Source organism: Tiliqua scincoides, chromosome 3, assembly GCF_035046505.1.
Source record: "Tiliqua scincoides isolate rTilSci1 chromosome 3, rTilSci1.hap2, whole genome shotgun sequence".
In the NCBI taxonomy this organism is placed as follows: Eukaryota; Metazoa; Chordata; class Lepidosauria; order Squamata; family Scincidae; genus Tiliqua; species Tiliqua scincoides.
The window spans coordinates 128,252,302-128,279,992 of NC_089823.1; the positions used below are offsets into that span (position 1 = coordinate 128,252,302).

General features: G+C 41.3%; 1 long non-coding RNA gene across 1 annotated transcript in view; it reads left to right on the plus strand.

Annotated features, from left to right (window-relative positions):
* The first annotated feature begins 829 nt into the window (after nucleotides 1–829).
* The window catches only part of LOC136645387 (uncharacterized), a 36,526-nt gene continuing 9,664 nt past the window's right edge, over nucleotides 830–27,691 (plus strand). Inside the window, exon 1 of the long non-coding RNA XR_010794124.1 lies at nucleotides 830–1,084. This is a non-coding gene — a long non-coding RNA (uncharacterized lncRNA). The remainder of the gene's footprint in view (nucleotides 1,085–27,691) is intronic.

The window sequence follows — 27,691 nt, forward strand, 5'->3', positions numbered from 1 at the left end:
CCTAATAAAATTGTGGCTATAATAAAGGTGAGATAATTATGCAGATGAACTCCAGTTCAGCAGCATCTAGCTTCCCTCTTCAAACATATGATGTTAGCAGCCAGAATGGAAGCAGCCTATCCTGGGAGTCGGAAAAGTTCTCCTAAAGTCAGCTTTGCTGGACATTTCTAAATGTCCCGTTTGTGTCAATTCATTCTCTTTTGTTGCCTCTTCTGCTTGTCCTACATAACTCATAAAAGATATTGATTTTCTAAGATCCATATATATAAAAAAATATATATATATATAAAAATAGTGGTAATTTAGGAAAGATATGTGAGCTGGAGCCAGTAGGAATTCACTATTGTGTTCAGATATCTTTCCAGAGAAGAATCCTGTAGATGCCCTGTTCCAGAGTAACATCTTTGACATGTCTGCCTCCATGCGGATCATTCCAAAAGTACTTCCATGGGACCGAATGTGGCATGGGAACTTTCCTCTTGCTTCTGTAGCAAATTCCACCTTTGGTCTTTTAAGTGGGGCTTATCAAACAATGGGGCATTTACCAGCTGTGAGCTCATTTTTTGTAACTCCTCCAGGAATCTGGCTTCGATTGCTTAACTTGTTTTACAAATGTCCTTCTCCAGCCATCAAGCCATGACCACTTTTGGTCACCACTGGCCTTGGTACAGTGTCAGACGCTATACATCTCCCTCCCTGAACACGAAGGAGATGGCAGGAGTAGGAGTGCTTTCCAAATGTCAGTGTTTCAATTTGCAAGGAGGCACTTTGTTATCAGATAGTTTCCATTCAAGTCATTTCGCAAAGCTCACTGGCTGGCGTCGTTCCTTCGACTTCAAAGGAGAGGCACCAAGCATGCATCTAGCCCAGGGAAGTGAGCGTCCATTTATTGCCTGCATGTTTTTCAGATGCCACTGCCAAGGGTTAAAATGTTTACATACCCCCTGAATTTAAATGGCCCGTTACATGTCAAATGCCAATGGGAGAGACAGCTGGAGTATCTAAACTGAGTGCTTTGATCTTACTATCTGTAGAAAGAGGTCATTTGGTTTCCCCAAGAACCACAGACATTTAGATGATCCATGTACGACTCAAGCAAGTATATTATTGGCTACATTTTTATTCATGTTTTAGTTGTAACACCTATTAAATATTAACTTAATGTACTTATTTACTAACCTATTGTGTATCTATGCAGACACTGAACGTGCTATGCTTATTGTGGATAACCCTTCGCAGAGAGTTTATGTAGCATGGCTCTACTGAGTGTTTTGCTGAATGAGGCATTTGATCATTCACAATGGAGATATTCTGATCGTGATCCTGAAAGTTAATTTAAGATAGTTTCTGAGCTTCTCAGAAACAGGCACTGCATACTTGCATGCAGTCAGTGCCTAAACCCCACTGAGTGCCGAAGGATTTAAGTAATCATACTGAGACCGAGACTGCAGCCAGTGTTCCTTCCAGTATATTCAGATCTAGCACTGATTTGCAAAGGGAGACTTCTCCAATAAGATATTGCACAGGGGAGAGATTTTACTTCGGTTCAGGAGCGGTCAATGTGCTTTAGCTGCAAAGCTGTTAAAATATCCAGTAGATGTTTGCTCCTATCTGCAGTCAGCAGATAGTTTGGGAATCTGTATGTAAGATAGTACTGTACTCTTGACCCATCCTCTTCTTACTGTGTTGGGAGAAATAAGTGAAGCCTTGAGCCTAAAGACCAACAGTTTCATAGTAAATGTATTGGAGAGTGGTTCTGGACAGATTCTGCTAAAGTTCAGTGATTGGTGCCCAGCTTTGGGACAACCTGTAGAGGTGGTTGATAGCCTGACTTTGAAACACCAACACTGACAAGTGAAATAAACAACGTTTGTAGTCACCACAATTATTTATGTTTTGAGGTGGCACATTAGGAAGAACCTTTTCCCAGCCTGCGAAACTTTCATGTATTTTTATCATTTTGACAACACTTTCTCTGTTATTCTAATTTCATACTTTCTTGGAGATTTTTTTAAAGATTGTTCTCAAAACAATATATTTAGAGACAACAAAATAGTACAGAACTACTGATTAATACAGTATGGTGATAATTAACTCAGGTTCTGTAAAGTTGTTTTCTCAGTTTTGTCTATATTGGTTTAGCTAATGCATTCTCAGCATGCAGGGAAGTATTTGTAGCTCCATTTTGGAGATTAGGGGCCCAAGGACATATGAAAATCACTAGCATTACAAGACAGAACCAGCAAGAAAGGCTAAAACAGTCATATAGACAGTTTTCTTTGAGACAGGAGACTAGAAATAAATCTGTCCTCACGGTTTGTTCACACACAGAGAGTAACACTAATTGTATTTCTCAGAGAAGCAATCCTTCCCTCCCACTTGAGGGAGAAGCCTAATGATGCAGATAGGAGTTTCAAATATGACCAATGGCAGAGAACAGAGGCAGTCCTGGGACTGTTCTGCCCCCTTACACTATCAATTTCAGTTAAGGGGAGTGGTCATTAATGAGGTAAACCTTAGAACTTCTAATATGGGATGGAGCCAGTCTCCACCCTTAGACTTTTCTTTCTCGTTCGTTTTATTTGCTAGCTTAGTTATGTTCTGCCCTACAATAAACATGCTTGTTTGAGTGCAATAGTGAGTCCATTATTTGTTCTGGAAAATGGGGCCCTATTCAAAAGTGGTGACTAGGAACTATAGTTATGGCATACTGTGGAAAAACTGGTGAGTTTGATCCTTAAAAAAAAAAAAAAAAGAGGACTGGCAACAATATACTGAATGGCTAGGCCACTATTTTTTTTTAGCAATTTTACGTAGACTTTGTGGCAACAAAACATACAGCCTTTGAAGAAATTGCAACCTCAACAAAAGAAGGAAAAAGTCTAGCAGATCTGCAAAAGGTCTTAAGAGATCCTTAAGACCTTAAGGCCTGAAGAGAGGTCTTAAGAGAGGTCCAAAGCCAAACACTACTGTGAAATATTTGAAATTCCATAACAGGGTACAAGCTAACTGAGCACTGCTCATTTGGTAATGTCCTCGATGATCTGTTGAGAGATAGGTTTGTTCATGGAGTAAATTAGGAGAAAATTCAAAGAAAGTTGCTGGTACAAGGAAACCTGACATTGGCAGCTGACCCTGCTTGGATGGGGTCAGCACTTTAGCAAATTGGACATGTCCCAGTCCAACCAGCAAATGAAACTGGAATACTATAAAAAATTTATTGCAATAAACACCCACAAGGGTTTGAAGCAATACAATAGAAATAGATTGTTTTGTGAAGTTTCTTCAACACCTGGGATATTCCAGAGCATGATGGAAAATCGGTTGAGGGAGATTCCTGGAGAGGTGGTGAGGACTGATGATATCCTTATCATGGGCAAAAGTGATCAAGAATGCGTCTGTTCACTGGAGAAGATACTTCAAAGATTAGAGGGACAGAACTGCTGTTGAAACAGAAGAAATGTTTTCTTCATGAGACCAGAAGTATACTACTTGGGATACAAGACTGACAAGGACAGAGTCCATCCTGTGGCAGAGAAAGCCACAGCAATTGAGAAAGTCTCTTAGACTCTAGGTGACTATGCCGAACTTTGGCCCTCTGGGTCTTCAAAACAGTTTGTCTACATGACACATTGACTGCTACTAAGATGTTGATTATGAGGGGATCAATCCACAAGAAAGTTCTGCTGTGCAATCCCTATTCAAATGAACAGGACACATGTAAGGCACAGAAGTGCTGTGCAGAAGAACTTTCTACTGGATTGGGCCATTCACCATTTCAAAGAGTACCTTCTAGCTACAGAAGAAGGTAGCTCAGCACAAGTTCCTTTCCTTGTCTGTTTAAACATTATATATGTATTCTCACACACTGAAGTTGCAAATTATATTTGCAAATGACATTGCAAATACCATGTTTGCAGAAGTAATTTTAAATAACTTTTTTGACAAAGCTATGTATGAGTCTGGTAGAATGATCTATTTATAAATGAGTGAATAAATGGAAGGAGCCATTGCTTCATTGCAGAGGACATGTAGAGGGGCCTAAAGCACAAGGACCTCAGGTAGGAAAGCTGGGAAAGACTCTTGCTGGAGAACCCCTGCCAGCTGGAGCAGACACTACAAGCCTAGACAGATAAATGGCCTGCAAAGGCACCTCCTGATGTTTGCAACACTAAAGAGCCAGGTCCCTATAGGATGCCTCAGCTATGCCCATAAGAGGAATGCAAAGTGTTTTATTAGAACTGTTACTATTAGTATTTCCGTGCAGATGAAACATATTCAGAACTCTGAGTCACAAGAACTATGGCTGTTATCAGTGAAGTCCCAGCAGGGTGGAATTATTTATGAATGAACAGTTTTTTGGTCTGGACAGCAGTCAGAAAGAAAGTGTGTTAACAATTGTGCTGACTACAGTAAAATGACACATCAAAGACTCAAGAGAGTACTTTAAAACAGGTGATTCGTTAAGTTGTCACTTTCTGCTGTTACTGTGGTCATATTTTATGGATGGGGAAGGAGAATGGTAGTGTTTTCTGGATACATTTGAGTTCTGCATTGCAAAGAGTCGAATGGTAGTATTTCCCAGCATGCACGTGCTGGTATCCCCTTGAAAAAGAGTACTGGCAAGCATGACTGAGCACTAGCAATTTGTTCTTTTAATCATGAAACAACTGAAAAACTGTCTTTTATAGTCGTTTGGTGAGTCAACACAGAGTGGGGCTGGGAAATATTCAGTCTGACTCATACAAAGTACAGTACTTAATGAAATCTTGTTTGCAACCAGGAAACGTGGCCTTCTGCTCTGTAGAAATAAATGCTGGGGAAGCTCCTGGATATGAATATAAAAGAAGAGCCTGGAGTCATGAGGGCCCTGAATTCTTCCCAGGCTGGGTTAAAATTCAAGCAGAGGAAGAACTCACTCCCTGCTATGCTCCAATCCCCAAACGCTTCCGCCTCTTGCAGTGTACACAACTTGCAAAGTTGGTTTGTTTCAGGAAATAAACCAAATTCGTTCAGTGATTTTTGTACAAGTATCTCAGCTTGTTTTCTGTGCAAGTTCAGGGAAAGCCATACATAACTAATGCTGAATAACTCTTCATTGATGTATTCAGAACACACTGGTTGGCAGTCTTGGAAAAGCTAGATATACAGTTCTTCAATCTTGTACACTGAGACCCTGAGGCAAGGGTTACATCAGGAGGTAGCCAGATAGGACTATGACTGTGCACATCATCTTTCTCGTTCTCCTAATTGGAATAAGGGAGTATGTGCAATCCCATTCCTAAATGTGGTGGGGTGGCTCAAAAGGTATCATCCAAACCAGTTCAATAAAATGTACCTTTAAGAGGCAACCAAGAGGCAATATTCAGACAGGATAGTCTGAACCTGCTCTCTAAAACCTGGGAAGAGTCAGGAGAAAGTACAGGTGTGCCCCCTTATCCACAGGGGTTCAGTTCTGGAACCCCCTGCAGATAGCTGAAACCGCAGATACAAGCAAGCGCCCATCCCCTCAGTCTGGAGGGCTGATTCTGGAGGGACTTTTGAGCTCCACAGAAGCCAAGGATGTCCATCCCTGGCCTCTGTCAGGTTCAGACTGAGCTTTAGAGCTCAAAACACATGACTTCTGGTTTTACAGAGTAGCCCTGGAGGGTTTTCCCAGGCCTCCTAATGCCTTATAAAGTATTGAAAAGCTAGTTTCTTCATGAAACATGTTTTGAGCTCTGAAGCTCAATTTGAGCCTGGCAGAGATCAGGGATGGCTCTGCTGATCTCAGATGCCCCTCCAGAGACAAGGGGGCATGTAAGGGGGGCACAGGGGGGCTCGGACCTGATCCGCGGATAACCGAATTTGTGGAAATGGGTGCCCTCTGTATGTGAATTTCCTCTCTGCTATAACACAATTTTATACAGCATCATAGTTCAAGAAGGTACCAGGTACTTAGCACTGAGTCTATCCCTCTTGCCCCATTTAAAGCCACTTACAGCCACTCCCCATTAAGACAGTAACAACAAAATCAACTTTAAAATGTTTTCATTTTCTTCTCCTGCCATGTATTTCTACTTTGAAACTTAGCACACTTCATTTGAAAATCTAGCACGTTTTATCCCAAACTCTCGCAATAATTTAAAAAATAATATAATAATTATTTTAATTATTTAATTATTATTTATTTTAAAAATAATAATTAAAAAAATAATTTAAAACAAATGTATAAAACTTGACAAATGGGATGTTAAAATATCCCAAGTAAATAAACATACTAGAGAGCTAAACCTCTGCAAGTGAGTCCCACTGTGCTCTACAGGACTTGAGTACATTTGCATAGCATTGTAGTTGTAAAGTAACATGAGCTACAATATTATCTTTCAGGTAGCCCTAGGAAAGACCATGGCCCAGACATTTAAAATATGTACATTTCTTGATGCTTCAAAGCAGCACTTGAGTGTTCCAACTGATGACATCACAACTCCTGCTGTAGGACACATCCCAGAGCTCCATTTCCCCTCGAGTACAGCCCTGCTTAACATTACAGTTGTTTTGCCGCCCATCCAAATGTTGGCCAAATATTGTTATTAATATTTATATACCACTTTTAACCAAAACTAGTTACAAGATTACTTTTCAATCACAATGAATATTTATTTCCCTCACACATGTACTGTATTATGAATCAGTAAGGAGAGTTGCATCTCAGAGATGAGAAGGATAGAAATATTGGGTCAAAATGAGCAGATTATTATAATTAAATGGATCTTCATGCTTAGATTCTTCAAGCTGCAACTAGTGAAGATGCATCTGTTGCTTGCAGAAGGTCACAGTGCAATAATTATATCTAACAGCAATCCAATACACCAGCGGCTCCCAAAGTCCTCTGTGGGAGGAGGGAACCACTTGGGTCTTTGCGGGGGCGGGGCTGCAACAGCAACTTGATCTCCAGGATTGTGCCCCTGCTGGAACAAAAAGGAAGCATTTTACTCACCAGGAAGTCCAGCTGGCTGGCTGCCAGAGTACCTTCCCCCTTTCCCGCTCCTTAAAGGGGCATAAGCCAGTGCTTCCTGGCTGGCGGGTTGTGACCCACCAGTTTGGGAACCGCTGCTATACACACTAACCTGGGAGTCTCACAGTGGAACTTAGGGCCCAATCCTAAAGGCCCTCCGCATCAGTGCTGAGTCTAGTGCTGGTGTCGTAAGTGAGCTGTAGAGCATGTTTACAGCACCTTCCATGCGGGAAGTGTGCGCAGGCCCAGAGCTAGATGGACGCTACCCAGAGCAAGGGAAAAGCTCTTGGTGGCAGTAGGTCTGTTGGACCAGGGAGTGAGGCATTCTGGGGAGGGCAGGGTGGGACAAGAGGAATTGGGATGGGAGGGGGTGGGACCTGCTCCACCTGTCTATCTACCTATCTAACAGGTCTGCTCCACCTGTATCCTATCCTCCGTGTCAGGCTGCCAAACCCGATACAGAGGCACTCAAGTCTGCGTAGCTAGCATAGACTTGAGAAAACAGCCGGAGTAGACTTGAGAAGCCCCACTGCAGGGCTTGGGGCTTTCCCTGGAGGAAGGGGATGAAAGTCTCCTTCCCCAAGGAAACCTCCAGTGACACCAGTGGTCCCACTGGATGCAGCAGTAGCTGTTTTGGCACTGCTGCACCAGGTGGCGGTACTGGGGATAGGATTGGGCTGTTACTTCTGTATAGACATGCATAGGATTGTGCTCTGTATCTTTAATATGCCGCAAGACTTTTTGTTGTTCTTTTTTCATAATTAAATGCATGACAAAATAAGCTTTGAGTAATAGCTGAGACATGGTAGTTACCTCAGAGAACAGCTTTAATTAGATAATTAAGTACCAATCTAGAAGTTTTTCCCCACAGACAGGATCTTGTCCATTCTCTACTCCTGAGGGTATCAGAAAAGCTCAGATCTTATTCAGGGGAAGTGGCTTCTGGTGAAGAGTCCTGCTTCAGGCAGCAGACTGTGGCCCTGTTTTGATGGGCTTGTACAGCAGCCCAACCAGCTCACACACAGAGGTGTAATGCTTCGCCCCAGCACCTGGTGCACCAATGTCACAACATTGCGCATTGTTGTGACGTAACTGCCCCAGGTTTTCCCTGGGGACAGGGCTTCGTGCACCTTGTCCTGGCTTCTGTGAAGGCTCCTACCACCTGCCTCTCAGGCTTCTCCTAAGGTACACCTCTGCACACACACACACACCGAACAGATGACCTACAGAGGAAGGAAGGTGGGCAGCAGGAAGGCAGCATGGTGCTTTTCCTCTCCTCTCCCCTTAGGGAAGGAAGGAACTGGGGACGCCTTTAAAAGGGGATTGGACAAGTTTCTGGAGGAAAAATCCATTACGGGGTACAAGCCATGATGTGTATGCGCAACCTCCTGATTTTAGAAATGGGTTATGTCAGAATGCCAGATGCAAGGGAGGGCACCAGGATGAGGTCTCTTGTTATCTGGTGTGCTCCCTGGGGCATTTGGTGGGCCGCTGTGAGATACAGGAAGCTGGACTAGATGGGCCTATGGCCTGATCCAGTGGGCCTGTTCTTATGTTCTTATGTTAAGTCGTTTTAGGAGAAAGACAGCAACTCTCTCTATTCATATGGACATTAGTGGACAACCCTTTAAAGCAGGGAACTATCTTCTTATTCTTTTGCTATGTAAAGTACTTTGAAAACTTGTTTGCTGAAAAATGGAATAGTAATAATTAAAAATACTTAATGGAAAAAAGGAGAAAAAAAGTCACCATATAGTGTTCTGCTCCAAGCAGCAAAATGTTATGGGCCAGCACTGCTTATCCCCTTTGCAAGTTGGGTCAGGGGGAGAGGAGTTGAATTTGGTTATGTACAGGAGTGCTGTCCTGAAAACTTTGACATGAGCACAAGTGGATGGGCTGGACTTTTAATGTGGCACAAAACAGAAATGTGTGGCCATTCTTCATCCAGTTTTCTGAGTCCCAGAAAGATCTGAAGAAACAGACTAGGTGGGCCTGCCCTCTAACTGCAGGCAGCAATTGGTTTTAAACTGTAGCAATCACAGTACAGCCACAGTTCTTTTATAGATTGTAAGTGCCATTCTTTCTCTCCTGAAATATTTGACCAAGTATACAGGAGCTGGCTTTTTTTCAGTTGAAATTTTAGGCTGCTAAAATTGAAGTCTAGTATATTCCTAGCACAAATGATGGTCCACACATTGAGAGGAGAAACAAAAGAAAATGTATTTTGTAGAATTAATGTAATCAGATTTATCCATGTCAGAGAGAAAGCAATTTGCTATGGAAAAAAGATCTGGAAAGAATCTCTGGGCCTGCTTAATCAGAAGCCAGACTGGCCTGTGGTTACTGCTTATCATTAGCATGTTGTTAGAATTTATTTGGAATTTTGTAGCAAATACAGTGGTATTTCAACCACTTTGTTTGCATGTTTGCCACTTTAAATTGCTATACAATTCCTTTTACTAGTTCTGGGATGAGAAGCAGGGAAAATGTAACTTTAACTTGTGAAATCAGCCTGCTAAGTTACATCAAACTTGCTCCAGCATTTCTTTATTTTTCCCAGCCTTTGCCCATTTAAACAGAAAATTCTGTGGGGACCAGTGTATTATGGTAACTGAACTATTTTTATTCATAGATGCTGCTGCAAATGGTCATATTTTGAGCCTTGAATACAAAATGTTCCTGATCCTTTCCCATTTGGATTCTTCTGATTCAATGTTCCAGTACATTTAAATTCCGCTAAAGTCATTTTGAAACAACTGAAGTTCTGGCACCATTATACTCTTCTAAGAAACCCGCATGATTGAAATCAAAGCAAAGCTACACATACCCAGCGAAATCACCACTTTCACCACTATTGATGCTAGCTCTGCTTTGCAGGCCAGGTAACTGCTTCAAGGAAAGTTTGTTACCTCATCTCCCCCCCCTGAATAATGATCTCAGACATGCAAGCATGTACATGTTCATCATCAAAATATCTCTTTTGGGTTCTTTTTGACACAATCTTGGCAGAAAGGACAGTTCATAAGCCCCTTCATCTGAGGTCACGGTTGCTGTAAAATCACACACTTATAATATCCAGACGGTGCTCTGCCCCTATTAAAATGCTGTGTCTCGTTCCTATGCTGGGCTGGGGAAAAACTCTATTAAGAAAAATTAAAATATTTTTAATTGCCATATGATTTCCAAAATGTTTGCTAAATCACTCAAGCAATTAGTAAGTAAAATGTTAAATATGGCTTGTCTGTATTTAATGACTCTAAACATACAGCCGTTATTGAAATGGTGGGTTCCACTCAGCTCAATACCTGGAACAGAAGAGATACTTTTTTCTTATATTAATCATACATACATTTATATAGTGATTTCTGAATCTGCAAAGTGCTTCACTTTTCTTATCCTAATGTTGTCATTATAACAACCCTGTAAGGTGAGTAAATATAATTATCTGGATGTTGCAGCTGGAGGACTGGAGGCTGAGAGGAATTGCCTGAGGTCCTTTTAGAGAGCATTCATAGCAGTGGAAAGATTCAAACTGGGGAAGTTCTGATTCACAGCTCCAAATAAAGAAACTTTTAAAGTCTACAGAATTCCATCATTTTGACTGTAAACACTGAGGCTGCAATCCTAAATGCACTTACCTAGGAGTAAGCCCAATTGAACAAAACGGGGCTTTGGAGTAGACATGCCTAGGATTGCAATGAGTTGTATTCACAAGCAAAATGAAAGGAGACACTTGGATGGCAGAATAAAATCCTGATTTATTTTATTTTATTAAACTTTCTTATTTTTTTCAGTTTTCTTGAATCCCTTTGTTTAGCTGTACAAATTTTTAAGTGCTTACCAAAACAGCAGTTTTGTTGGGGCAGGGGGGTGCTTTTCCTGAGGGTTTTTTTTTGTTTTTTGAAAAAATAATTGTTGCAACAGTTATTGAAGATGGCCAGATTCTTGATTTTTGCCTGTCCTTGTTTCCATAAACTAAATTGCCATCCAAACATTGGGAAGCGATATGATGGTTAACATTTTGCAGCAGTTTCACAAGTACTGTTTGCATACTTATTGAATGTAATATTCAATATAATATTTAATAGACCTAATTCTTCTAGCAAAGCAAATTTTTTAGTAGCAGGGCAAGCTGAAGTCACGTATTGACACAATTTACAAAATATGTCAAAGTGATAATATAAATTGACAATATTTTAAATAATGAACTTATGGCTACATATTGTTTTATAAGAATTATGGCTGCTTCTTTCTTTATGGTTCTCATTCCCTGTCAGTTCCAGTTATAGTTCTCATCTTTTATAGTTTATACCTTTTAGTAATAACCTAATTGTTTGATTTGTATAAATATTGCCCTTAAAAGTAACATGCCTAAGATCAGCCATGGGTGAATATTTAAAGGAGTACCTGTATATTTCCTAGCAACACATTATGCTTATATTCTTCATTTCCATTTTTTTTTTTTTTAGAATAATGATATAGGTTAATGTAATAATTAAAGTGATATAATTATAAAAAATAAAGTGCAGGTCACCAAAGTACAAAAATGTTTTAGGTAAGTAATCTGACTAATCTGAGTAAGGCTGCAATCCTACAGACATGAATCTGGGAGTAAGTTCCATTGAAAAAGTCAATGGAACTTACTTTTGGGTAGGAAAATTGGAAATTGGGTAGGAAAACTAAGGAAATTGGAAAAGGTTCTGAAAATTGATATAATCGGAGGACTTTATATTTAGAAAATGCGACTATTAAGCATGTATCCGGTTGAGTCCAACTGAATTCGCCCAGGTAACAGAGGATTGCAGCCTAAATGTAACTAAAAAGGAAAATTCCTTTCCAATAATATTATTGGAATTTACCCCACAAATAATTTTCTTTAAATGACAGAAGTGAGGTTGTATAGAAATCCCATGGGGAACTGGTTGATTAACTCTCCCCCCTCCCCAAAAGAAGGAAATGATCTGTGGAGGAATAGAGAAGAAGAGTCACCAGACCGAACAAATTCAACAAATGTGAATGGAGCAGGTAAACTTGTCCAGCCTACTACCCAAAAGATGGCAACCATTAATTGCATATTGGAATAGAATGAAACCTGAAGTACCTGAGCAATTACAATGATTGTTCTTGTTATCAGGTAATATACTTTTGCCATCATAACAGTGGCTGAGTTACACATCATTTGAAAATAAAACATGGAACTGACTTGGTCTTTATAGCACTAAAGGCCAATTTATTTTATCTGAAGAGAATGTTTTTTTCCTACTATGTCAGATGCTAAAATTGATCAAACAGCAAGTATACAAGTGCTGTTTTAAAGAGATGCTTCGGTAATATCTTCATCTGTTCAGAAGTGATAACATTGGAAGCTTTATAATCAGGCTTTATAATGAAAAAGGTATATTGCCCTGTTGAAACCTTTGTCTATGTAATTAAATCTTCGTTTCAGTTCTGCCCCTTCACTTTCCATATGTTCACCCAAATTAATTCATTCTTTCATGGAATGGCCAGGAAGATTAAAGTTTTTCCCCATATGACTGTTGGCATTCCTATTCTTAAAGATCACATTTGTGAACATTCACCCTCTTGCTTAAACAGTCTGGCCTACGGAGACTGCTGCATTAACTAGACTAAAATTTTGTTTTGTTTGTGTATTTTTAAAATATATATTTATTTGTACACCTGTAATTTGTAGTACTAATTAATAAAAATAAAATAAAAAATCAGGTAGCAAAATATCAATTTCTAAATGGCATTATAATTATAAAAGCTTCAGACTATTTGACTAGCGGTACTGCCAATAATTTTGTACCTTTTTTTCTTCATCTGATGACACCTACGTATATCATTATTGTCCCATATTATACTATACTATTGTATAAATCCTACTCCTGTATTATTATTCATTAAAATTATACATAGTCATCTTGCATTAAGGTTTAGGGAGAAAATAAAAAAGAAGAATAGTGAGAAAAGAAACTGCAGGGACAAAATAATTTCCAGATGAATCAAATGGATATTTTGTACAATGCTGAAAATTATTTGAAGATTGTCCCATGACATTTTGACCTCTGAGAAGATAAATCCTGATAACAAACCCATCCCATTAATTAACAGGAAGCACATCCATTGAATATGATCTCCTATACAAACTTCAGGGAAATATACAAGGTACTTAGCAAAATGTTCTTGTGCAGCTCTGTTCACATCAGTTAGGCTTATACATGGAGTCGTCACTATGCATTGTGTCTTGTGGGATCGGATCTATTGGACACCAATTTTAACACAATTTCTAGCACCCAAAATTCACCTAATGGTAGGGGCACCTCTGGTGTCATCATCACAGACACATTCCTGGAGATACTATAGACACTATAGATTATAATTTGATATTAATTGCATGGAATCATGAATTATATGGATTATTCTGTGAACTGAATCAGAAATATTTGCAGTATGTAATACAGAAGCATAACTCTTGGACAGATTCAAGCATGGGCAGTGTGCAGACAATTTAAAAAAAATAATTTCCTCCTGAATAAGAAGAGTCCAGTTCAACAGGAGAATCCAATTGCCCTTGTCCACAGAATCATGGAACCAGTATGAGGACCTATGTAAATTGCTACTTGCACATTCACACTAATCACATATCTGCAAACCTTCGGCACTCATGGATCTGTCATGTACAGAACAAATGATTGTTTGGATGGAAGAAAGTTGCCTTCATCGACAGAGAGGGGGAGTTCCAGTGGACATAACAGTGGGTGTGCAGATCTTGGGATTGGGTCCCCTTCCACAAATGCAATCTGGGCTGGTGGCTGGAGGGTATTTCTTTGCCCCAGCAGCAGTATTTTCTTGTACATGTGGTTGGACCTCTCTCTCTCTCTCTCTCTAGAGAGAGAGAGAGAGGAATATGTGTGATGTGTTACTAGATTACCAGAATTTAAAAGATACTTCTAAGTCTTGTCATAAAATCCTACAACTTTTAATACAGTATAAGCATTTAAATATTGCTATCATATTCAGAAGTAATTTTCATTTAGGATTACTTTTGAAAACATATTTCACATTAGAAAATAATGAGTGTTTAGTACAGGAAGTTTAGAAATAGGATTATTTATTAATATTTAAACCCATGTCCTTCATGTGTAAATGGTACAAAAAAGCCTCCAATATTATTTTAACTAATTCTGCTTTTGCTTTAATCAGTAGCTTGTGTGTTTCACAGGCAGGAGCTTATTCACTTTGATTATAAAACTTCACTAAGGGCACAATCCTAACCAGATCTACTCAGTAGTAAGTCCTATTTTATTCAATGGGGCTTACTCTCAGGAAAGTGTGGTTAGGATTGCAGCCACAGATACTGCATTAAAAATTAGAGCAGGAAACAAGGGCAGTTGGGGACAATCTCAATGAAAGTGATGACAGAGCAAGGAAACTTGTTTCGCTCCCATATTATTTAATTTTGGGTAAAATAATTTGGCCCCAGAATTACAAAATATTGCTTATTTCCATCTTTTTGTATTGTCACACCAAACACATGTATATCACTGATTCAATGTTGTTCCCTGTACAAGTTGGCTTGAAACAGCAACAGAGAGATATTGGGATGTGTTGGTGGTCAAGGAGCTACCTTAAACAAATTTGCAGTTTTAATTATATTGAGAGACATTTTCTCCAGAAAGAGATTGTTAGACTTGTTACTTAAATTCACTGCTGCCACTAAACCAGTGGTATTCAAACTGGGGCATTGCGACGCCCCAGCCTGTGGGTCCTGGCCTCTGCCCCCTTAAAGGGCAGGGGCAGCCAGGAGACAGGGGGAAGGCAGCGGCACAATCTGATTGCGCCGCTGAGGGGGGCTGCAGGGGCTTGGGTGCACTCGCCCAAGCCTCCTGCAGCCTCCTGGGGGTGCGGGGAGCCCTGCGCAACCTTCGGCAGGGCTCCCCAGGTCAGAAAAAGTGAAAGCAGAGCGATCACGCCCCACTCCGCAAAACCGGAAACAGAGCACAATCGCTCTGCTTTCCCTTCTGACAGGGCTGCAGGGACTGGGGTGCACCCTCCAGTCCCTGCAGCAGCCATCCCTGTGTGTGGGGGCCCTGCGTGAGTGGGGTGATCGCACTCCGCTTCCACTTTTGCGGAGGCAGAGCAGATCGCTCCACTCTCACTTTCCCTGACCTGGGGCGCCCTGCGGGCACACACGCAGGGCTCCCCACGCACAGGGACCGCTGCTGCAGGGGCTGGAGGGTGCACCCCAGTCCCTGCAGCCCCCTGAGCGACGCAGTCCTGGGGATCGCGTTGCTGCCTTCCCCCTGCCCCTACTGCCTTCCCCTCACCCCCGCAAAGACTTACTGCGGGTTTCAAACTCCCGGAGAGTTTGAAAACCACAGCACTGAGTGGTAAACATTGAGGTTTTAGCAAATGGTTCTTGGTTTTGCAAGAAGTAAATGGGGACATTTCTCAAGAGTGTACATAGTTTTGGGGTTTGTTGAAGTTAATGCTAGAACAGCTCAAAATCATTTTTTCAGCTCCTTGCTGCATGCAGTACAACGGGAGGAATTTATGCCTTTGAAGTTTCATACTCTTATGTCATGTTTCATGAATTGCTATAAGCTTTTAAATATTGATACTGAATTACCAGTAACAAAAAAGGAGAAAAGATCTAGAAATGATTGATCAACTAAGTGCAAACTGAAAATGCAGGTATTTGGCATCGTCACCCAAAATTTAAGAGACCTGGAGTCCAGACCAGGTGTACAAAAATGTTAAAAAGAAGCTGAGGAATTCTTTTTCTAAGCAAAATATGTAAACAGGTTCAACCTCTTTATTTAGTCTTATCTCTACCTGATCAAACCGATCATGCTCTTGAGAGATGCAATCATACTTTTAGTTTTTAATCACTGTTATGTTTTACAGAGCTCAGGTGTCTTTGAGCATGTTTGGAACTATGAGCTCCATTGTGTGATAGGAACAAAACCTAAGGAAAAACGGATTGAGAAACTATTAGGGTGCTTGGCCAAATGATTTAATGAAAATAGCTTTAATCCTGCTTAATGGAGAAAAATCTATGACATGTAGAGTTGCAAACTTAATTGTACTTATTTGAAATGCATATGAGATTTGTTGAAACAAATATAGTAGTGAATAGTGAAACTGAGCATATAATGTTCTGCATTCCATTGGAGAAAATCATGAACCCTTGGGTTTTATTTTGGTCTATGATAAACGCACAAATTTATCAGTGTCTGCTTGTACACAGATTAAAATGTTTTAGAAAGATGCAATGTCTAGATATATTCATGCTAATACTGCAATCCTATGCATTAATTAGACACAGTGAAACTGCATACAAGTAAGCATGCATAAAACTGGGCTACAAATCTCTCTTTTAAAGGCAGTTATTCAACTGCTTAAGCTAAAGCTTGAATATTTTCTTTGACTTTCTTAACTTTGAACTACAACAAAATTCAGTAATTTTTATTTTTCATTGTGCACGTTTCATCAATAAAAAGACAGCTAGTACACAATAAGTCAAATAATAATTTTACTATTGCAGTCCTCACTTTAAGATACATTTTATGTTTGTTCCAGTTGGGCCTTGAAGAAAAATGGCATTGATTATTTCATGTAAATTATGGTGATGATCTTTCTAACCAAAATCAGGTGAACAACATTTTGACTAAATAGTGATTTGGATTATTATTTTATACTTTGTTTCCTTCCTGCATCTGCTGAATTCAATAAGATATACAATTTTTTTCCATTTTGTTCCAGAAACTAATGCTGTATTTCATAAATATGTTGCCCACCAGTCATAATGGTTTACAGATGGCTATGTAAAGCTAACTGACCTCAAATTATTGACTGTATCTTGGCCCATAATTCAGAACTGTTCATTGAACAAGAGTAATGTATGAAATGTGTTTATCATACAATACTCTTGTTCTATGATTTGGTATATTTATTCTGAACCTTTCTCACCCCCTCATTAAAAGAGATTCTGGTAAATGTCCAATCAAAGGCTTCAGGTTAATTTTTTGTTGCTTAATGTGATGATGTCCAAGGCTTGACCAGCCAAAGGTGAAGATCGATGCAGACAAGTTGAAGGGCAAAAGTGTGAGGTAGTGACATGTTCGCAAAACAAAAAATAAGGCTTAACAACAGCTGTGTGGTGTCAGCTTTGCTTGATGCTGCAAAGACCTGGAGCATTACGCAAGCTGACAAGAAAAGATTTGATGCATTTGCTAGCAGGTGTTTAGGAAGGATGTATAATGTCAAATGGCACCACTATACTGGGAACATCAAGTTTCAGAAGATAAAAGGAAAGGATATTACATATTTCCTAACAAGGCCATAGCTGAGGTGGTCAATGGTAATGAACTCCGGAGTAACCTTTGACAGAGAAACTTTAATGGCTGGTCTAATGGCTCAAAAGATAATGATCAGAGTTAAGCCTGAACATCTGGCAAGTCTAGTCTGTGCATCTAGAATACATGGGTGATAAGGAAATAAGAAACATTCTGCTGAATCAGACATGCGGTCCATCTAGATCAGCATTCTGTTACCAGCAGTGCCCCTTCAGAGTCTTCTGGTAATCATACAAGCAGGCCATGAACTCCCCCCCCCCCACTTGTTTTCCTCTGAACATGTCACTCAGAGGTATTCTGTTTCTGAATTTGGAGGTGATGCTTGGATAGTAAGAAGACATCTTGTCAAATGGATGAACATTGCCAACTTTTTGGTGTAATGTAGAAGGCATGATTCACAGCCCCAGTTAGTCAGACTCTCTCTTTTGTTCTCTATGAGGAAACAGGACATGCATGGTGTTTTGCCAGATTCCCAGTCCAAGCTCCACCTGGAGAATTATGCCCACTTTGAGCTAATTAGCTTCCCTTTTTTACCCAACAATGACTCTACTTCTGCCTTGCAGTCCTGCTAGACCTCACCACCAGGGTAGCTCGCCTGTTCAATCTGCAGAGGTCCTCTCTCCTGCCAGCAGCCTCCCACCACTACAGCAGCCCCTTGGTCTTCAGCAGGTCTTGGGCACGGCAGCCACACACCAAGCTCCAGTGTCTCCAGCAGTCTCTGCTCCAGGAGTCTCCAAAGTCCATTAGTCTGCTGCTCCAAAGACCATCAGCAGTTCTGTAGTTCCAGCTGTTCTCAGTTGTATCAGCCATTAGTTTCTCAGTCCATTAATCCAGTCTGTCTTTCCTCCTACTGCTACCCACACCAAACTCTCCCTTCATCAGGTGCTTTTATGCCTGAGGACCCTATTGCCTTAAAGCTGTGTAGTACACTCTCTGCTGCTGAACGCCCAGGCCTTACCCTTAAAGGAGCCACTGCTGACACCACATCCTACCTCCTTGCCAGATCTTCCGTGATTACAATACACATGGTGACTTTCCAATACGTATCCAGAGTGTTTCCTTTTACAATTAACACAGTCTGCATTAATATGTTTCATTTAATGTGAAAAATTTAAAATCAAGATACTTCAATATTTAAGGACGTCATTGTATAGATCAGGGGTGTCCAAACATTTTGGCAGGACGGCCACCACATCAACTTTCTGACACTGTGTTGGGGGACGGGAAAAAAAAGAATTAATTTACATTTAAAATTTGAATAAATTTACATAAATGAATATATTCGAGATGGAACTTAAATGAATGAATGAAGGTCTTGCAGTAGCTCAAGGCCTATAAAAATCCTTGCACAAAGCAAGGCCGGCCTTTCCTTTGCTGCCACTGCTGCATCACAGATCTGAAACAGCAAGTAGTGGAGGGAGCCCTCGTCCCACAGCTCAAGTGAGAGGTTGAACAGTCATCCTCACACTGAGAGCAGTTGTGTCGGGCCAGCATGGGCTCCAGCAAGTCTTTGGAGGGCCAGAGGGTCATTGAAGACTGGGGGCTCACTGCGGGCCAGACTGGGAACCTCTGAGGGCCGCAAGTGGCCCCCGGGCCAGCGTTTGGGCACCCCTGGTATAGATCATTCTGATTTACAGAAGCCTTTCATGAATATGAACATTAAAGTGAATCAGAGTCCAATCCTGTGGTCGACGGCATGGCTTCGTGCCGCTGACCACAGTCACAAACGTGCCATAAGGCACATTTGCGGGGCTCACTGCCGGGCTCCCGCCGGTGCGAACCCAGCGCCGGCCAGTGCTGGGTTAGCGTGGGGCGGTTGCCCAGGTTCCGCAGCTCAGCAGTCTCCCAGACTGCCAAGCTGCAGAACAGCAGGCAGGGAGGAGGCGTTTTGGGGAGGGGGAAGGCCGGCGGGAGGAGGCGTGCCGGGGGCGGGCGGGAGGAGGATCCGTGGAACTGCGCTCCGCAGGATCCAGGGCGCTCGTGGAGGGCTGCATGCCCTCCACAAGTGCCTTTACTTGTGTAAAGTGAGTAGCCCCATTGCAGGGCTGCTTACCTTACTTGGGGGAAGGGGACGGACGTGGGGGAGCCCCCAAACCTTGGGGAGCCCTGCATAAGGCTGCTGAGGGCCCCCTGCACCTCCTGCTGCTTGCCCTAACACACAGTAAGTAAAAGCACCCCTCTAGCGACACAATCCTGAGGATCACATTGCTACACTTGCCCCTCCCTCACAAAGACTAACTTTGGGAGTAAAGCTCCCCCAAAGTGTGAGAACCACAGCTGTTCACCATGGTGTCACATACCATATTCCTTGACACTGATGTCAGTGGAGCACTGTTGCCTGGGATACTTCTTATTTGAAAGAATACTATGGTGGTTTTTTTCTGCAGTGCATAATATTTGCTAGCCTTGACCATAAATATATTTTTAATCAAATTTGATGCAAGGAAGGAGGAGCTGGTCAGTGCACATAGTTTCCTACAAAAGTACAGGCCAGGTTCCTGAGGTCTTAAGTTGAAACATGTATTCAGGGACTCCGAGAGGAATTTTATCAGGGGGTACAAAATTTCTTTTGGGCCTCTTTGCAAAGGGGGGGGGGGTGAAACAGAGCAGGGGGGGTGATGGGTGAGCAGAATAGGGGCAGGGAGGGGCGACACATGGTGGGGGAGGGTAGAGACAGCTGGAAAAGTCTTTGGAGCCCAGGTCTACCCACCCATGTGACATCAGTAGTGTCCCCAGCATCCCATATGAGCAACAAATCTGAGTAGGCAGGAAAATGTCAGATCCCAGGAAATTTCTGGGCCCCCTCCTTTGGCTCCTGGGCCCCCCCTTTTGACTCTGGGCCCGGGTACAAATGACCCCCTTTACCCCGTTCTCCTAGGTCCTGCATGTATTTGTTTGTTTGTGTGATGTAAACAAAATTATGAACAACTGTCTGTAGTCATTGAAAAACAGTACAGAAATATTTATTTCAATAAATAACTATCTCTAAAATGGATAATAATTACCCCCTACTGAAGGTATACTCTGTTCATGAGCACAGTTCCATTATGGCAGATACTAAAGTATAAGTCAATCTCACATACAGAGGGCAGGTTTTGAGCCAAATATCATGAAATTTGTTATGTTCCTCAGATAAGTGGGGGGTGGTGGTAAACTTAGGGGGTATCTGACTATAATTTTGTCTGATTTTACCCAAGGCCAGATCTTGAAAAATAATCTTCCAGTAATTGTTACCTAAGAACTGTTCAGTCTCTAATTTGTTAAAAATTTAGAGAATTTAAAGATCATAAAATACATTTTTATTCATTAACTTTTTTAATTCTGCTGTTCGCAAACTTTTTGTAAACACCATCAGAGTAAGTGCACTGTAAGCAACATAGCAGTAGAACCATTCATCAAATCCTTCTTTCAGGTGCCTGGTATGTTAAGCCAGAGTCTCTACATATAACATACAATGTATAACATATAACTGAGAATGTGCAATTCAATTCACAGCAGAGAGATAAGCAACAAGGACTGAGTGTGAGCAAGCAACATAGCTGCAAACTGATTTCCTCAGAAGTTTCCTGTGTGACTTCTAATGCCTGCAAACCCTTAACAAGGGCATGACTTGGCCAACCTCTGATGAAGCCAACTTGGAACTGATGAATCAGGGCAGGTTTTAATCTGTGACTAAAGCTTTTGTTTAGTTATTTACTTAGTTTAGCTTGTTTAAATTAGGTAACTAAGTTACTAAGTAACTAGTTTATTTTGTTTAGTTATTTAGTTATTTTATTAGTAAATAATAAGATCTTTGGCAGCACTAGCAAGAAAAAATGTGTGGTTGTACCTTCCTGTTAACTGCTTGACAACCAGGCAGCAAAAATAGGTGAAATAAGTGAAGTTTTTGTTTGTTTGTTTGTTTTTAATTACAGTAACTCAGTGGTTCTCAAATTTTTAGCACCAGGGCTCACTTTTTAGAAGGAGAATCTGTTGGAACCCACTAGAAGTCTTGTCATGACTGGGAGTGACATCATCAAACAGGAAAATTCTTAACAAGCCTAGGCTGCAATCCTACCCACACTTACCCAGGAGTAAGTCCCATTGACTATCATTGCTAAAAGGCAGATGTGTAACATTTCCCCAAATGCTGTCACATACCATGGTAGCATCAAGTCTAATATATTAAAAATAAAATATTGAAATGAATGGAGACCCGCCACCAGTTTGAGAAACACTGCAGTAACTTATTCGGAAACCATGTAAAGAGGGAGCTGTTCTCAAATATTCCTGTAGTTGGTTCCAGAGACAATGTGTCGCAACAGAAAACTCCTTGCACCTTGCCACCATCCTGTTGGCTTCAGATGGCAGAAGTATCTTAAGCAGAGTCCTATCTAATGATCTTAGGGGATGTGCAGGATTACATGGGAGAAGGTGGCCCTTGAGGTGTCCTGGTCACATGCTTTATATATTTATTCTCTCACACTTGAACTTGACAGTACCAGCTACATACTTAGGATAACGTTTGCTAAGCCTAAGCTAAGCTTTGAATAAAAAAACTTCTATTGTGGTTCAGCGACTGTAGAATCACTATTTTGTGCGCTATGGCTGGCCAACAAGAAATTGTTCTGATTCAGGATGTGGTTTTGTAAATATACGAATAAAATTATTATAATAGGTAAGCAGAATCCTGGACAACATCTTATCAGAAGTATAGCCGGGGGGGGGCAGTACGGTAAGTACTGCAGGTGCTGCAATCCCACTCACCATAGGAGTCATTCTGGTCAGCAATAGAATCAATAGAGCAATAGAGCTCAGGAGGTGCTCCAATGGAGAGTGGGAGGGGCCACTTACACAATTCACTGCAGCGCCTGCAGTACTTACTACACTGCCTTCCCCTCTAGCTGCTCTACTGCATCTGATCAGGCACAGGAGAGCTCACAACCTGAACGATTTGACGTAACTGTCCAGAATATGCTTGGACATTTTAATCCAATGCAAAAGAGAGAATGAAGTCAGCAGCACGGAGCCTGGTCAGTCCATGCATATATAGCCATATGGTGATGTCGTCTTAGGATTTGCTTCATACTAGTTGACTTTTAGAAGAAATGCAAGGATGTATGTGGTAAAGGGGAAGTGCAGAGGGTCAGACTGTCACAATGCCTAGTGGGTAGCAGTGTCCTTTTCTCCCTGGCTTGCAATTTCCCACTTCCTCTTACTGGTCAAACTGTGTTTAATAAGGAATTGTTAGTTTTCTTCTGTGATCATCCATGGCTAGGAAGCTATTAAAAGGCCAGCAGGAGAGGAACCCTTTCCTAAGATAATCAAGGAGCCCCTAAAATCTGAGGGTCACCCTTGAAACGAAACAATAGCAAAACTGAGGCAGTCCAGTAGACTTGACAACCTACTTTCTAGTGAACTGAAGCCAGGCAGGTAGAACAGTTTAAAAAATATGAAAGGAGTTTATTTAAAAGGTTCAAGAAGCAAAACAAAGTGGGAATATCTTTCCTCTTATTTTCAGGGTGTTTTTTTTTTTTTTACTGTAACCTTTTCACTTTGCTTCAATACTCCAATGTTTCATTCAAGTAAAATAAATATGATTATGCTAGCAGTTGACACCAAGATCTGTTCTCCTTCTCCAGCTAGTGATTTTTTTCCCCTTATATTTTTTATAGCTACAGTTCAAAAAAGGCTTCCAACAATAATAGATTGTCTTTTTTAAATGCAGTGCACATCATTTCTCCAACGCCTGTGTTGGAAAATAACACTTTTTCTGAATCGTTAAACAGAAACAGTTATAAAATACATTCTAGCATATGATGTGCATTGAGGCCTTGAAAAGACTTTAGCTTTCAGCACTTTCCAGTGAGGATCAAAAGGTTTCCAAACAGCAAACTAAACTGAACACAACTCAACCGATTCAGCAGACCTTCAGGTCTTTGTGGAACGAACACCACTTTACATACAAAATGCATGTTACTAAGTCTTAATGACATTTGAAAAATGAGAACCACCCTTTTAACAGTTGGTCATAAAGGGGGGAATTACTGGTGCACAGAAAGATGGCCCATGGGCCTGGCTCAAGGAAGGTCGTACCTCTGACCTCAGATTCCTGGAATTTTCCCCATTGTGATGTTAGTCTACATCTGGGAACAAAGAATTTGGGGATTCTGTCTGCTCCTGATATAACAACCAGGCTGTGGACAATCAAGCAGACCTCCAGATTACCTAGGGTCATGTGGTTGACCTTCATCATACAACGCTTTCAAAACAATGCTTTGTTCATTGGGAGTCATGTATCTGTGTCCAGAACCAGTGATGTGCAGTGAGGTCCAGGCTGAGGGAGGTAATACACATACACACTCACTCTCCTCCTTCCCTTCCTCCTTAAGTTCAATTTCTGGAACACTCTTCCTGCCTAAATAAGTAAGTAAGTAAGTAAGTAAGTAAGTAAGTAAGTAAGTAAATAAATAAATAAATAAATTACTCTCTTCCCCCCATCTCCTGAAATAATTTTTTAAAGAATCTCACCTCTTCTTCCCCCCACTCAGAGCTAGGAGAGCTCTGCAACATACTCCCGGAGGCAACTGAGAAGCTACCTCTCCTAGTGATCAAACAAAGTGATCGTCTGCACAGGCTCCCTGCTTTTTTCATGGCTTTTTAAAAACAGAGCTGAGGCAACTCTTCCTGCTGCCTCCCCAGAGCTTGTTGATGCAGGTGTCCCTGTTTTTTTATTGGAAGTCAGCCCCCCCCCCCAAGCTTTTTTTATTTATTTATTGGAAACCAGTCATAATGACAGCCTAATCTGCTGGAGGCAACTTTTTCTGTTGCCTCCCCTGAGATTGCTGACACAGGCACCCTGCTGGTTTTTTCATTGGAAACCAGCCATTATGGCAGTGAATCAGCTGCTGGCTGCTTCTCTGTGTATTATAGTGGGTGTATGTGCTGCATAATCTGACTGGCTGTGCTGGAGAAGAAAGGAGCAGCATGAAAAGGCAAAGAATTTTAAAAAAACTTGTTGGTTCCTTGTGCTTTGTCGGGTCTGGTGAGGCTCTGCCTCCCCTGAATACATGTCACTACCAGGACAGCATTTCTGATGCCCCCTCTTGTTTACAGGTAGCATGTTTTCAGAAACTGGCAGCCTTTGCATATGTAAAACTAGAAGCAATGCCTCACGATACTCTAGAATTTAACTATACATATGAGGGTGCAGAATTCTGGCATTTTCAGTTAGAGTAGTGGTTCCCAAACTTTATCGACTGGTGGCTCCCTTGCCCTACTGGGCCATTAGTTGCAGTTTCCTGTTAGGGCTACAATCCTATACACTGCAGCTCTGATTCACAGTTTGGGAACCACTGGGTTAGAGTGTCACTTGGGAGAGGTGTGGCCTGTCCCCAGAGAATCTAATGTAATTTTGTGATGCATCTTAGAGGATGGGCAAGGCTGATACCCTGCTAATTGGTTACCTGCAGCCTTGATATTTTCAAACCAAAACAAGTACCTTTCTGACGCCTCCAAACACAACAGGAAGGCAGTTCCAGTCATGTCTGGAGGTGCTATTATGGGCCAAACCCACAGATTATCCATGGGTTTTAGTATCCCTGGAGGGGGGGAACAGACCCCCCCCAGTGGATTCTGAGGTTCAACTGTACTGTATAATGAGATCTATTCAATTCAAAATTCTCTCAGGAAACAGGAAATCGTAAATGTTAAATATTTCTGCACTCTGATTCAAGAAGACTGATGTTATTAATTCCATAGTAGTTTTGTGCTTCTACAAAACTCTGCATAAACCTTGGTATGGCCATAATTTGAAATACTATTGTTCATAATATATTTGACCATGATAATTGGATTTCCACTCGCCATCGTCTCGTGCTACATCAAGTGAACGCCAATTACAAGTCACAGATGCTTATGTTATTTATATATAAATGTGTCACACATGTGATGGAGTGGCACAGAGGGATGTTTTATGAGTGTGGGATGAGTGTCTGACTCACCAGTGGCAAGGCCCCAAAGTGAGTAATGTGGATCATCCCAAAGGAATGGCAATCAAACACACTGGGCTGTGCAATCTCATGTTCTGCATGACCTCCACAGATTGCTGAGCATCTATTTTAGCAATGTGTTTTGCGGCAGTTGAACTTGCTTTTTAAAAAGAAAAATTTGGGAGTATTTTTCATGGTTGTGTGTGTACAGAGACAGGTGCTTGAATAACCACCTGTTGGAACTGAGTTTGGAAGCAGTTCGAAAAATGTCTAAAAATCTTCCCCTTTGCAAATAGGCAAAACATCAGAATCTTGAAGGGGGTGGATGTGATACTTGGCTTTTAGTGCATTCGTATGCTATTGTCACTGGTTAAAAAAATTACACATGTAAACATAAATTAGGGCGCAATCCTAACCGGTGGTTATGTTGGCATAGGAGGCCCTGGAGGGTAGCAAATGTGCCGTAAAGCACATTTACACCTCCGTGGGAGGAAGCTGTGTCGGCGCATCCAGATAGATAGATAGATACTTTATTTACGGTCATCCGACCAGCTCGTCACAAACAACAAAACAAAATACACAGAATTAAAACCAACACCCCGTTACACATATGTAAAATCATAAAATCAGAGATTTACGCTCTCAATTTTCTTCCTTACCAACTGTGCAGCATAACAGAAGCGGGCAACCCTGAGTGATATATCCGAGTAAACATCAGAAAGCAGAAAAGCAAGCTGCTCCTCCACCTGCATCCCCGTTTCAATACCGAAGATCGGGGAGATAAATTTAGATCTCAAATCGTCATAGTATGGACATTGCAAAACAATGTGGGCAGTTGTCTCCACCACATTTTGAGGGCAGGGGCACAGTCTCTCTGAATAGGGACGCCTTGCATAACGCCCCAAAAGAACTGCTGATAAAAGTGCATTACACCTAGCTTTAGTAAAAGCAATCCTAAATTTAGGTATAACAATATTATAAAAATATCTAGCAGGAGAAAATGCAAGAGCTTGATCCCCAAGAAAAACATACACTGAAAGTCTGGCTCTCGCAGATCTCAATTCAAGGTCTACCAACCTCTGACACAAAATTTCTTTTGCGTCTCCCGGGCTCTCATCATTAAAGACTCTGGGGAGAGATTGCAGAGTTTGAAATGATCCAAGCACCTTTTTTCCCAGGTGCCTACAAAAGGATCCGAAAAGATCAAATAAGTAAAGTTATCCTGTCGCGAGAGAATCTTCAAAAAATAATGTAAGGCATTTAGCCACATCGACATCTCTATACTTGGGGTACCGGATTCCAACCTGACCACAGTATTTGGCACACATCGGGGAACATACATCAATTGGCGCAAAAATTTGGTCTGGATCACCTCCAAAGACCTGGTATTTAAATATGGGGCAATCTCAGAGCCATAGAGCAATTGAACCCTAGTTTTAGCAGTGTGCAGCCTTAAAGCTGCAGGGAGAAATTTGGCGCCTTTGGATGAATAAAAACGATAAATGGCACCAGATGTTTTCTGTGCTGATTGACTGACATAGTTTTTGTGGGCCAAACAGCCTCCTTGATAATGAAAGATCACCCCCAGGTATTTTATTATTTTAACCTGCTCAATAGGTTTCCCATTTAGGAGCCATCGAAAGGCCTTATAACGTCTAGCAAAAACCAGCACCTTTGTTTTATCAGAATTTATAATTAATTCCTCCTGTGAACTGACCAGGGCTAGATGGCGAAGAGCCCTCCTCATGCCGACCTGTGTTCTTGATAATATAAGCACATCGTCGGCATATGCCAAAACAGGAACATGACGATCAGCAAGCTTTGGAGGATGTAAGGCCAGATCATCAAAAGAAGTGATCAATGAATTTATATAAAAGTTAAATAAGAGGGGGGCAAGAACACAACCCTGTCTGACCCTTTATTAACCAAAATTGGATTCGTTAGATGACCATTAGATGAACACCTAATCCTTATGCCAGAATTGCTGTACAAGCTAACCATAAGCAGCAATAATCGACGGTCAATGGACGAGGCTGCAAACTTATCCCATAGCCTTGATCTAGGAATTAGGCCAAAAGCAGCCTTGAAATCAACAAAGGCTGCAAAAAGTCTAGAACCCCTAGTGGCCAGATGTTTTTCGACAAGAAATTGCAGCACTAAAGTCTGATCAAGATGTGATCTTCCAGGGCAAAAGGCTGCCTGAATATCGGCTATAATGTCTTGAGATTCCATCCAGGCCAATAGCTTCTCTCTCAGATGCAAGGCATAAAGTTTACTGATGACATTGAGCAAGCTAATAGGCCTGTAATTTGAGGGAATTTCATGACCTCCTTTTTTATAAATGGGAACTATAATCGCCCAAC